Source organism: Zea mays, chromosome 4 (assembly GCF_902167145.1).
Source record: "Zea mays cultivar B73 chromosome 4, Zm-B73-REFERENCE-NAM-5.0, whole genome shotgun sequence".
Lineage (NCBI taxonomy): Eukaryota > Viridiplantae > Streptophyta > Magnoliopsida > Poales > Poaceae > Zea > Zea mays.
Window position 1 is genome coordinate 47,275,411 of NC_050099.1, and position 9,893 is coordinate 47,285,303.

Below are 9,893 nucleotides of genomic sequence, written 5' to 3' on the forward strand. Positions count from 1 at the left end.
CTGCTGCTGAATGGCGGCCAAAGTCTGACCGATGGCTTGAACTGCCTGAGTCTGCATCAGAAACATCTGCTCGATCGACATCGGGGGCGGGGCGGCAGATGCTGCTGCTGGGGCACCTCCTCCTGTTGAGCGGCTCGCTCCTGCTGAGCACGCCTTCCTCCTCTGCGCCTGTTCTCTGACATCTGCAGAATGCAACCACACATCAGAACTGATCTGGCAAATCTTGCAGCATAGGAAAAGAGTATAGAATCCTTCAACAGCATTGAACAAATGAGCATCTTCACTGATCTCCAACACAGACCACACAGCTTCTCAGATAAAGAGGAAAGTGGAATAAAAGGTTTCCCAACTATATAACCAACTCCATTAACATAATAGGTAAACCAAAATGCAGGGGATACCCACACTCTGGTGACAATCATTACAAGGATCCAAACCAGACATAGTTCATCATGACAAACACAAATGCACAGGATATAGCAAACTACCCTGTCTAACTAAGACTAACTAAGAGCAAGACTAACGCTAAAAAATAGACTGAGACTAAGAGTAAAACTTCTGTATTAAGCACTTATTACAAGACTCCACGCTGACAATCTATGGTTCCAAGTCTATCTTGGTCTTGCAGTCGGGGTTGCCATAAGACTGGTGTCCACGCCGAGGGGAGCGGTACGGGTGCTGAGTCCCAACGGGAGCGGGGGAACCACCATCCAGGTGACGACGTTCCGCGCGCTCAGCCCGCAACAGGGCGATCTCAGCACGAGCCCTACTCAGCTCATCTAATGCATGGTCCAGCTCCGTGTTTAGCACGGCGGCTAGGTTGACTGTGCTGCTCAACCTAGGATTGCCCTCACCGACAGGTGAGACAATCACGCCTCCTGTGCTGCCAGATGGACGGCGGGGGTAATACTTCAGGTCAAGACCGTCAGCTACCCCACCGAAAACCGAGCAGTAGTGCGAAAGCGCACGCCGTGCAGCATCTTGCATGGCTGCCTCAGCTGAGTCCCGCTCAGAGATAGAATAGTGCTCTGAGCAGGCCTCCGCACCCTGGAGACTGTTCTCCGGACGGCGCACCAAGCAGGTTGCCTCCCAGCGGTCCGGGTAGACCCCGCGACTATGCTGGTAGACCACACAGCGATACTCGATGGACCAAGTACGCCGGTTAAGTACCTGACGTAGCAGGGTGTCAAGCGCGTCGTGGAAGTGACACCCGCGAGCAGCGTCGCGAGTGATGGGTCGAGCAACCCATCCTTCCGGCTCATGGCTAGCAGAGAAGTCGATGTCGTGGCTCGAGTTGTCGTCGCCACATCCGTCGTCTGGGTCTCCTCCAGCAGCTACTCCAGAGGCTGGGGCGCCCAGTGGTGGTGCAGGGGGCGCCTCCAGGGGAAGCACGGGGGAGCAGCTCCTCACGGACTCTATCTCCTGCTGGAGCGAGAAGGAAGAGCCCTGCTGCTCCTGTCGTCGACGTTCCTGCTCCTCATGCAGGCGGTGGTGCAGTCTCTCCAAGTGGCTGGACTGTCCGGCCACGGGACGGCGAAGCGGACGCTCAGCAAGGCGGGAGGGTAAGAAGGGGATGACGGACTTTCGTGCAGTGTGTCTAAGTCGAGCCATCTACAAAAGACATCGCAAGCAAAAGGGTGAGAACAGAATTAATATGACCAGCAAATAATGAATCATAAGTAAATGAAGGATTAGAATAAAACATGATTTTCAGCAAGGTATAATATATAGTAGAACATAGGTGTGGTCGGTATGACCAACTTTTGAAGGGATATCAAAGTCAAGGCAGAGACAGAGGTCTATAGTCCTTAGAACGACCACTCTACTCTAGGTTAGCGGTCCTACAGTCAGCCTGGCTTTGATACCACTTATGTCACACCCGGTTTTAGAAGGCAAACCGAATGCGAACCATGTACGTGCCAGGATCAGTTATTCACGTACACAGCAGTTACATAACATGGACATCATCACACAGTGCTCAAAATAGTATTAATAAGGGAAATAGTCGATTACATCATACGTCTGAGACGTCCATATAGTCCTTACAGTAAATCAAAGTGCGGAAAAGAAACGTAGATAACCGCGGCCTTCACAGGCAGCCGACTGGGGGTTGCCGCTAACCCACACCTAGAACTCGTCGTAATCTTGGAACTCCTGGAAGTCTCCTTCCACAGCTTCATCTTCGCCTGAGCAGTGGTTGCAATGCTGACAACCTGGGGATGGGGGGTTTGGTGTGTAGAGCAAGGGTGAGTACACATCAACATACTCAGCAAGCATCCTGTTTGGCTGTAGTGGACTAGCTTTATGTGGGGGATAAGTCAAGCAGTTGCTTTTAGTTGGTCAGATTATTACTTACTAGTAGAAAGCCAAGTTTTAGCATTAACCCAAGTTATTAACCCCAACGTACTCCTTTCCAAACGGAAAGAGTACCACTTACCAGCACCATAGTCGTAACCAGAATCATCAATCTCATAACCACCTGTACCAAAGTATCTCTGATCAAGTATCACTAATCACTAGAGCTCCCTTGGCCGCTCATAACCGCGAGCACGGCTGATATATCAGTTTTCAAACACTCTGCAGAGGTTGTGCACTTTACCCACAAGCCGTGATTCCCTCTTGCCTCGGGCCGATCAAACCCTTAAACACTACCAAGGTGAACAGGCAGGGTCTCACTACGTAGCCTTTACAAAGATTCCTCGGGGCTGTAGCCGCCCGTTAGGTTTCCTAAATGTACCGCACTCCTCCCCAAGGGACGAATCAACCTTGGCAGAGCGAGCCGCATACACCGAGCCCCATTGACGGCACGACGGCGAAGCGAACTACACCCCGGATCCTCTAATTATTCAGCTAAGGGCACCCCATTCCACCCTCATGGTTGCACTGTTTTCCCGGGCGGTCATCCATAGAACAGGTCCTTACGGAGAGGCACTCGAGAAACCGCTCGAGCCCCCTTAAAGGCCACGAGTACAACATCATAAGAAGAGAAGGGAAAACAGCGTATCATAGATAATCTCATCATGTTCATTAATTAGAGTTGAGCAATAGCATAAAGCTAAACAATAATAATCCAACCCGAATAGGTAAGCAAGGACAGGGATAACAAAGCTAGTAAATCCTTAGGCATAAATGTATAAAGCGGGAGGTGAATTAGAGAATGAATAGGACAGAGATAGGTCAAGGGACACTTGCCTCCACCAACCGACTGCTGCTCAGGGGCTTCTCCTGCGAGCTCTTCGGGTTCCTCGACCAGGTCGCTCTCTATGTGAACACAATCATACATTCATATTTCAAAACAGAAAGGCAAACAATACACCATACAAGAAGGTGAAACCCATAATCATACGCACGACATATGGCTTAGTGCTAACGACCCTTCGAAGTAGTGAGAATAACGTAACCCTTACCATACTCGACAACTCGCTATATTCATGATAAGAGGGAGAACGAACTTAGCCACTACATTTCATGTAGTCATACTAACAGACATTAAACATAAGTGTAAAGATAGCTATTATCTAAGCATAAGTAACCCATCCCCAATTATTGCCGCTTCTCGACACAGTTCGACTAGTACTAACACTTTTAATTGGCGAAGAACATCGTAGCGCGACCATTCCCATCTAAAAGATAAATGGCTAAGCGTGATGGTTAGGCGTTGTACGGGCGAGTAGACTACGCGAGTGAGCGAGCGGGATCGCGGACCGCTGCCGCACACACGAGCGAGTGAACGAGGCCGCCACGAGCAAAGCGTGCGGGCTGCCGCGAGCGAGCTGGGACGCCCGGGAGCACGCCACGCCGCGACGTCGCGGCCGAGCCACGCGAACAAACCGTGCCGGGCGGGGCGGGGCGCCGTGGCCGAACTCCAGCCACCGCGGCCGAGCTAGGGAGCAGGCGAGCTGCGCCGCCACGGCCGAGCTGGGGGCAGGCGAGCTGCGCCGCCACGCCAAGCTGGGGGCAGGCGAGCTGCGCCGCCACGCCAAGCTGCACGCAAGGCTGGGGCCGGGTCGACCACGGGCGGGCAAGCCGCCACGGTCGCGCGCAACGCTGAGCCGGGGCTGCGGCGGGTACGCCGCGCCGGGCGAGCCGGGGGCCGCTGGCGGGCACGCCAGCCAGACGGACGCGGGGAAGAAGGGGAAGGGGAGGCGAGCGCGCAGGGGCCGCACCCCATGGGCGAGCGCCGGGGGCCGGACGCGCAGAGGCCGCGCCCCATGGGCGAGCTCCGGAGGCCGGACGCGCAGAGGCCGCGCCCCATGGGCTCGCCACGCTGGGCGCAGGGCGAGGGGAGCGAACGCCGAGCCGAACCGGAGAAACGGGCGGGCCGCGCGCCATCGCGCCATGCCGCGCGCGACGGGGAAAATCGAGGCCGCGGACCGGGGTTAGAACACGCCGCGCGCGACGAGGAAGAAGAGAGGGGAAGAAGGGGAAGGGAAGGGGGAAGACGGGGACGAGCTCACCTCGACGATCGTTGCGGCGGCGATCTTGCACGGGCGCGAGGCAAGAAGGGCGAGCTGCGCGAGGTGAGAGAAAAACGGACGCTGCGGGATTGGAGGGGATGAACAGGAGGCGGTTTTCCACGGCTTCCAGGCGGGTCCCGCGCGCAGAGGCGGCGGCCAAAAACCGCCCGCCCGCACCAGCCGGACGCGCACGTCGCGCCCACGCGCAGAGGCGGCTGGGCCGCGCCGAGTGGGCTGCCAAGCGGCCCAAAGCGGGGAGGGGAGCGGGGGACGGCTGCGCGCCAGACTGGGCCGCGCCAGCCGAACGACCCAAGGCGAGGGGGAGGAGGGCGGCTGGGCCGCGCCGAGCCAGCCCACAACAAGAGAGAAAAAAGGGGGGGGAGAGAAGGCCAAACTGGGCCGCGCGCAGGAGAAACGGCCCGAGATAAAGAAGAAGAGGGTTTTCTATTTATTCTTTTTCCTATTCTCGCCATAATCCATCACTAGAATGTATGATTCCCAAACTCTCTCAATCAAACAACAAAAACTCGTGATCCAACATGATGCAACAAACAAGGTAGAAAATCTCTAGGGTTTATTATTGTCATTTGACTTGAAATTTTGGAAATAGGTAGGGTTTTTGCGAAAAGAAAGGGGAAAGAGGTAACGCCCGAATTTAGCGAGCGATATAGAAAGAAAAAAAAATCAACTCGAAATTCGGGGCGTTACAGAGGAGGTCTAGGGAGAGAGAAAAAGGGTAGCACCTGAATTCGGTAGGCATTTAGAGAAGAAATTTTATACCCCAAATTCAGGGTGTTACAAGTCAGTTTTTCCAAATGAGCAGTCTATGCACACTTGAACAGTTAAACTACAACCATTTCAAAAATGTGATATTGTGGGAGATGAGTTTTTTCAATTTTAATGGAAACATGCACCAATATACAAAGGATGATACTAACCATCTAGATATGAAACATGTCACTATATCCCCTATTTTGAAATAAATTAATGGTATTTTACATGGTTCCCTAAAACCCCTAAATATCATTTTCTGTATAATCACGAGAAGCACCCACCAAAAAGGGAGGGGAAACATAATCTACATCTTAAAGAAACAAAAATAAAGAATATCAACTATTGGAAGAGTTTGTACAAAGAAGCTAGAAGTTTTCTTACTCATTGTACAATGTCCAAGCTAACTTTCTCCTAACCCTCTACTGGCTTTGTTGATCCGTCCATATATAATCCCGCTTATTGTATGATAATGTTCTTCTTCTTTTTCTAGTAGCCTGGCTCTTCTCAATTTTAGGATAGCGCCTGCTCACCTCTTGGTGGCTTGGGGTCGAGGAGTGCGAACTCAGCGATCTTGTCATCGGGCACGACCTTCTTGGTACTCTGTAATCATACACGAATATTTAACACACCCTAGGAATTTGGAAAAAATGATACTAACGAGAAAGTCTTTATCTTTAGCTCTTTGTATTTGAAACTACTGGTATTTTGCAGATGGTCCAAAAGCCTGTCTAGTCAACTAAGATATTGATTCGTTCTACGAGATGGTTGGCGTCACTTCTCATGTTAGTGCCACCAATTACATATCCAAGAGTCTACGAGTGATACTTCATTAATTCCTTGGTAACATTGTGTGTCTAGCACAATGAATATAAAGAGCACATAATTAAGGATAGCGAATAGTTACCCTTCAGTTTTACAATTCTTACTGAATAGGTGACTCAAAACATCTAACATCATTCAGTTGTGTTACAACACATGCTCCATTTTAAGTTGGTGAGTACTGAGTAATTTTGGACTGTTGGTACGCACATATTGTGGCCCATATATAACAAAACTGAAGTGGTTCAGGTGGCCTTCTAAAAGAAATAAGAAATTGTTTGCTGTTAGTTGGATCGCTGCCGACGATATCAAATGCGGTGGTAGTAGAGCATAGCAATTGCACTCTGGATTGTTCCACTGCAACGAAGCATGTAACTAAAGAGGACGATTGAAATAGTTCACTGTTACACGAAACATCTAATATAATTAATTGAAATATCAAGTGGTGTGATCAAAGCTAAAACTTGACAAAGAAAAAGGTTAAAACCAAATAGTGAACTGAGACACCATAAGCTTCATGTTTGATCTGTGATTAATGATTAATATGGTTCATACAGGAGGGGTGAAGAATTAACGCACTGTATAAGAATGAATGGACAAAATAAGTATAAGGAGTTCCATTCGTGGGATTACGATCCTGTCGAACAGGTCGCCCCTATTGACAAGCTGAAGTACCATATAAATCTTGGTCTTGCTAGCAGCGATCTGAATCAAGAAGTAGTAAAAACATGATCAGTTACAATACAAATCATAGATGACAGGTTGAGCTCAAAACAATAATGCAATTTTGGATTTGCAGTAATTGCATCCCAGACCTAGAATTGGAAAGAAAATGAGATGAAAATAGATGGTAACTTTACAACTGCACATGATATTCACTCATTTAGAATAAAACATCGCAAGTTTTTAATATCAGATTAGTAATCACAACATCAATTTAAATATGTTCCTGATCACAGATTCAGAGATCAATGCCTCTTGCAGGGCGCTAGCTACAACAGTTGCTACGAAATCTCTTCGTTCAAAAGTTTCCTAAAACTTGGTAGAAATTGTATTATAAACTCTGGTAAAGTCAGCATCACTAAATGAAGACTGGGAGCCAATAAAGTAAAACTACAATTGCTTACCTTGCTTATTTTTGTGAGTTTATCAGGAAGTGCATAAAGGAATGCTGCCATCAATCCATTTAGGACCGTGAAAATGTTATTTTTTGAGCTGTGGTCTTTGCCTTTACCGAGGTAGGGGGTTCATATTCTTTCGAGGCTATATGGGCCTCTTGCCAACAGACGAATCATTGTTATTGGATTGTTCCATTGTAGCATCACTTAGCTGCCTCGACATTGCTTCCTGATGATAGAGACAAAGAAGAAATGTTTACTGTACATGAACAAACACATTATGCTATACACCACAAGGACACAACTCTCTGTTGTACACATGCAAAATGGTTACACAACAATGCTACCTAAATGGGTGACATCAATCTTTTATCTATTCATGGATCAGTTATGTGGGAAGACAACTGATAGAGTGCTTGACACCTTGTACTTCGTTATTGTCACAAAATCAAATAATCATATTGCAGTAGATTGAAACCTGATGGAAATAAACACAATAATCTCCTCTAATCCTAGGCTGTTGTTTATATAACAAAATCAAATAATTATAGACTGTTATTCACCGATTTTTCACTAACAAATATAAGCTCATCACAAACCAAAGGATAAGAATTATCAAACCTGCATGACAATAGATGCTGAAATTTGATGACTTATCCCCAGCTAGAAAAAGAAAGGTTTGGTTCTGAGAAGAAATCGCCAAGGTCATATGCACGAAGGTAACTACAGGCTATTAGATTCCCCAAAAAAACCCAGGCACAGCTCGCCAGCGTGTAATCCGAGGGAGGAATGGAATAGACCTGCTGGGAGCGTGGAGAAGCTAAGGTAAGAGTCTGGGATGAGGCGGCGGCGGCGACTGAACCCGGGGAGCGGGATGAAGTACCCCACGCGGCTGAGCACGATGAGCACGATAGTGACGGCTAGCCGCCGGTGGATCTCGCTGCAAAAGAAGGCCTCCGCCACCGCCCCCAGCCGCGCTAGATCTAGGAACTGGTTCCGGTACCCGTGCCCTTCCGGTTCCGGATCCCCACCTGCTCGCCGGGCCCGTCGGTCATCGCCTCGGCCTGAGGGGGAAGCGCGAAGCGTGTTGCAGTGTAGGCCTCGCAGGGGCGGGTGGATCACAGCCTTGCAGGAGACGTGAGGGGGAGCAGTTGCTGCACGGAGGGAAGCATCACATGAAGGACGGCGCAGAGGCAAGGCAGAGCTGGGCATGGATGCCGGAGCCGGGGAGACGGGGGCACATTATCACCGTGTGGATTAAGGATGAACGACGCGGGACTGGGAGAGCGAGTATCATCGTGGGCGGGGGGGGGGGGGGGCTTGTTGGGTGTGGACGACTTCGTTTCTGTCTTAATAGTAGTATATCTATACTATACTTAAAGCACCAGTTTCAACGGTCGTCCTGCGTCATCTTTTTACAAAAAAGTCAGTATGTTAAAAAACGGTGCAGGAGGTGGGGTTTGAATCCACACCCTAATGGAAGAAGGGTGGAGGACACTGGGCAAAGCTGTCTAACCAGTAGAACAACATAATCAGGTGTTTATAATATTCAATATAAACTGTACATATGTATATATGATTTTTTTATAATAATAAAATAATCGTGCTGGGCCGGGCCAGCACCATGGGCCGAGGCTACGGCCCAAGCACCGCACGGCGCTCGTGCCGGGTTGGCCCAGGGACTATTATATGGGTCGTGCCTCGGGCCGGCTCGCCAGACACGGCCCATTTGGCCATCTATACCTCCGCACGATAATGATAGTCCTCGCCTCAGTTGTTACCACCTCGTTCACCATTCTACTTCTTTTCTCTCTCCCTCATGCCTCCACCTCCGCGCCACCCCATTCTCGACAGAGGGCATAGGAGCAGGCGCCTCCTCCCCGTATTCGTCCGACACCAGCCCCGACACCGACTCGCGCAGTGGCTATTGCACGTCCACGAGGACGTTTCACATCATGCGCACATCATCGTTTTCACCGTCGTTGGACGTCCCGTTCATCTTCCCTGCATTCGCCCTGTTCTTCCACCTCCAACCTGTTGCCCCCGCCAACGGTCGCAGCTGCGAGCCGACCGACGCTCGTCGACACGGGTACGGGGCGAGTCGGTCATGCTTCTGGTCTTTCTCCGTGCGTGTCGTCAAGGAGGACATGGTGGCGACTGCCACACTTAGGTTATTTTAGCGATGAGGAGTCCAGGTCTGAGATATTGGACAACTAAGGCCCGTAGCGTGGCAGCAGTCGACATATGCTACGGAGTTGGTGGTGTTGTTGTGTCGCTTCGGCGGGTCCAGTGTTGGGAAGACACTTGCATTCTCTCGCCCTTCTCGGACTGACGCCTAGTGTGGATGCCTCTTGGTTTGGAGCTGCTCCGGCTGAGCTTCTTTCTCCACTTGCGTGCTCTCTCCCTATATATCTAGCGGTATACTACCTATGTCGCCTCCAGATGTCTAGGTCTTCATCGTGTCCTTCTCCGGCAACGAACATGTATGTTCGCCTCTTCCCTTCCCCTCCTGCTCTATGAAACATTGAAGGTGGGGGAGGCAAGAAATGTGAGTTTCTGATTTGTTCCTTATGGTAACTGTGCGTTTATAAAAAATATTATTCGAAGAGTGAAGACGACTAATAAAAAATCTTGAAATCTTTTTGATAGATAATTTACGTGGATATTATTGTGAGCCATCGCAACGCACGAGTAATCGACTAGTAGATATTTAAACTTCACTATG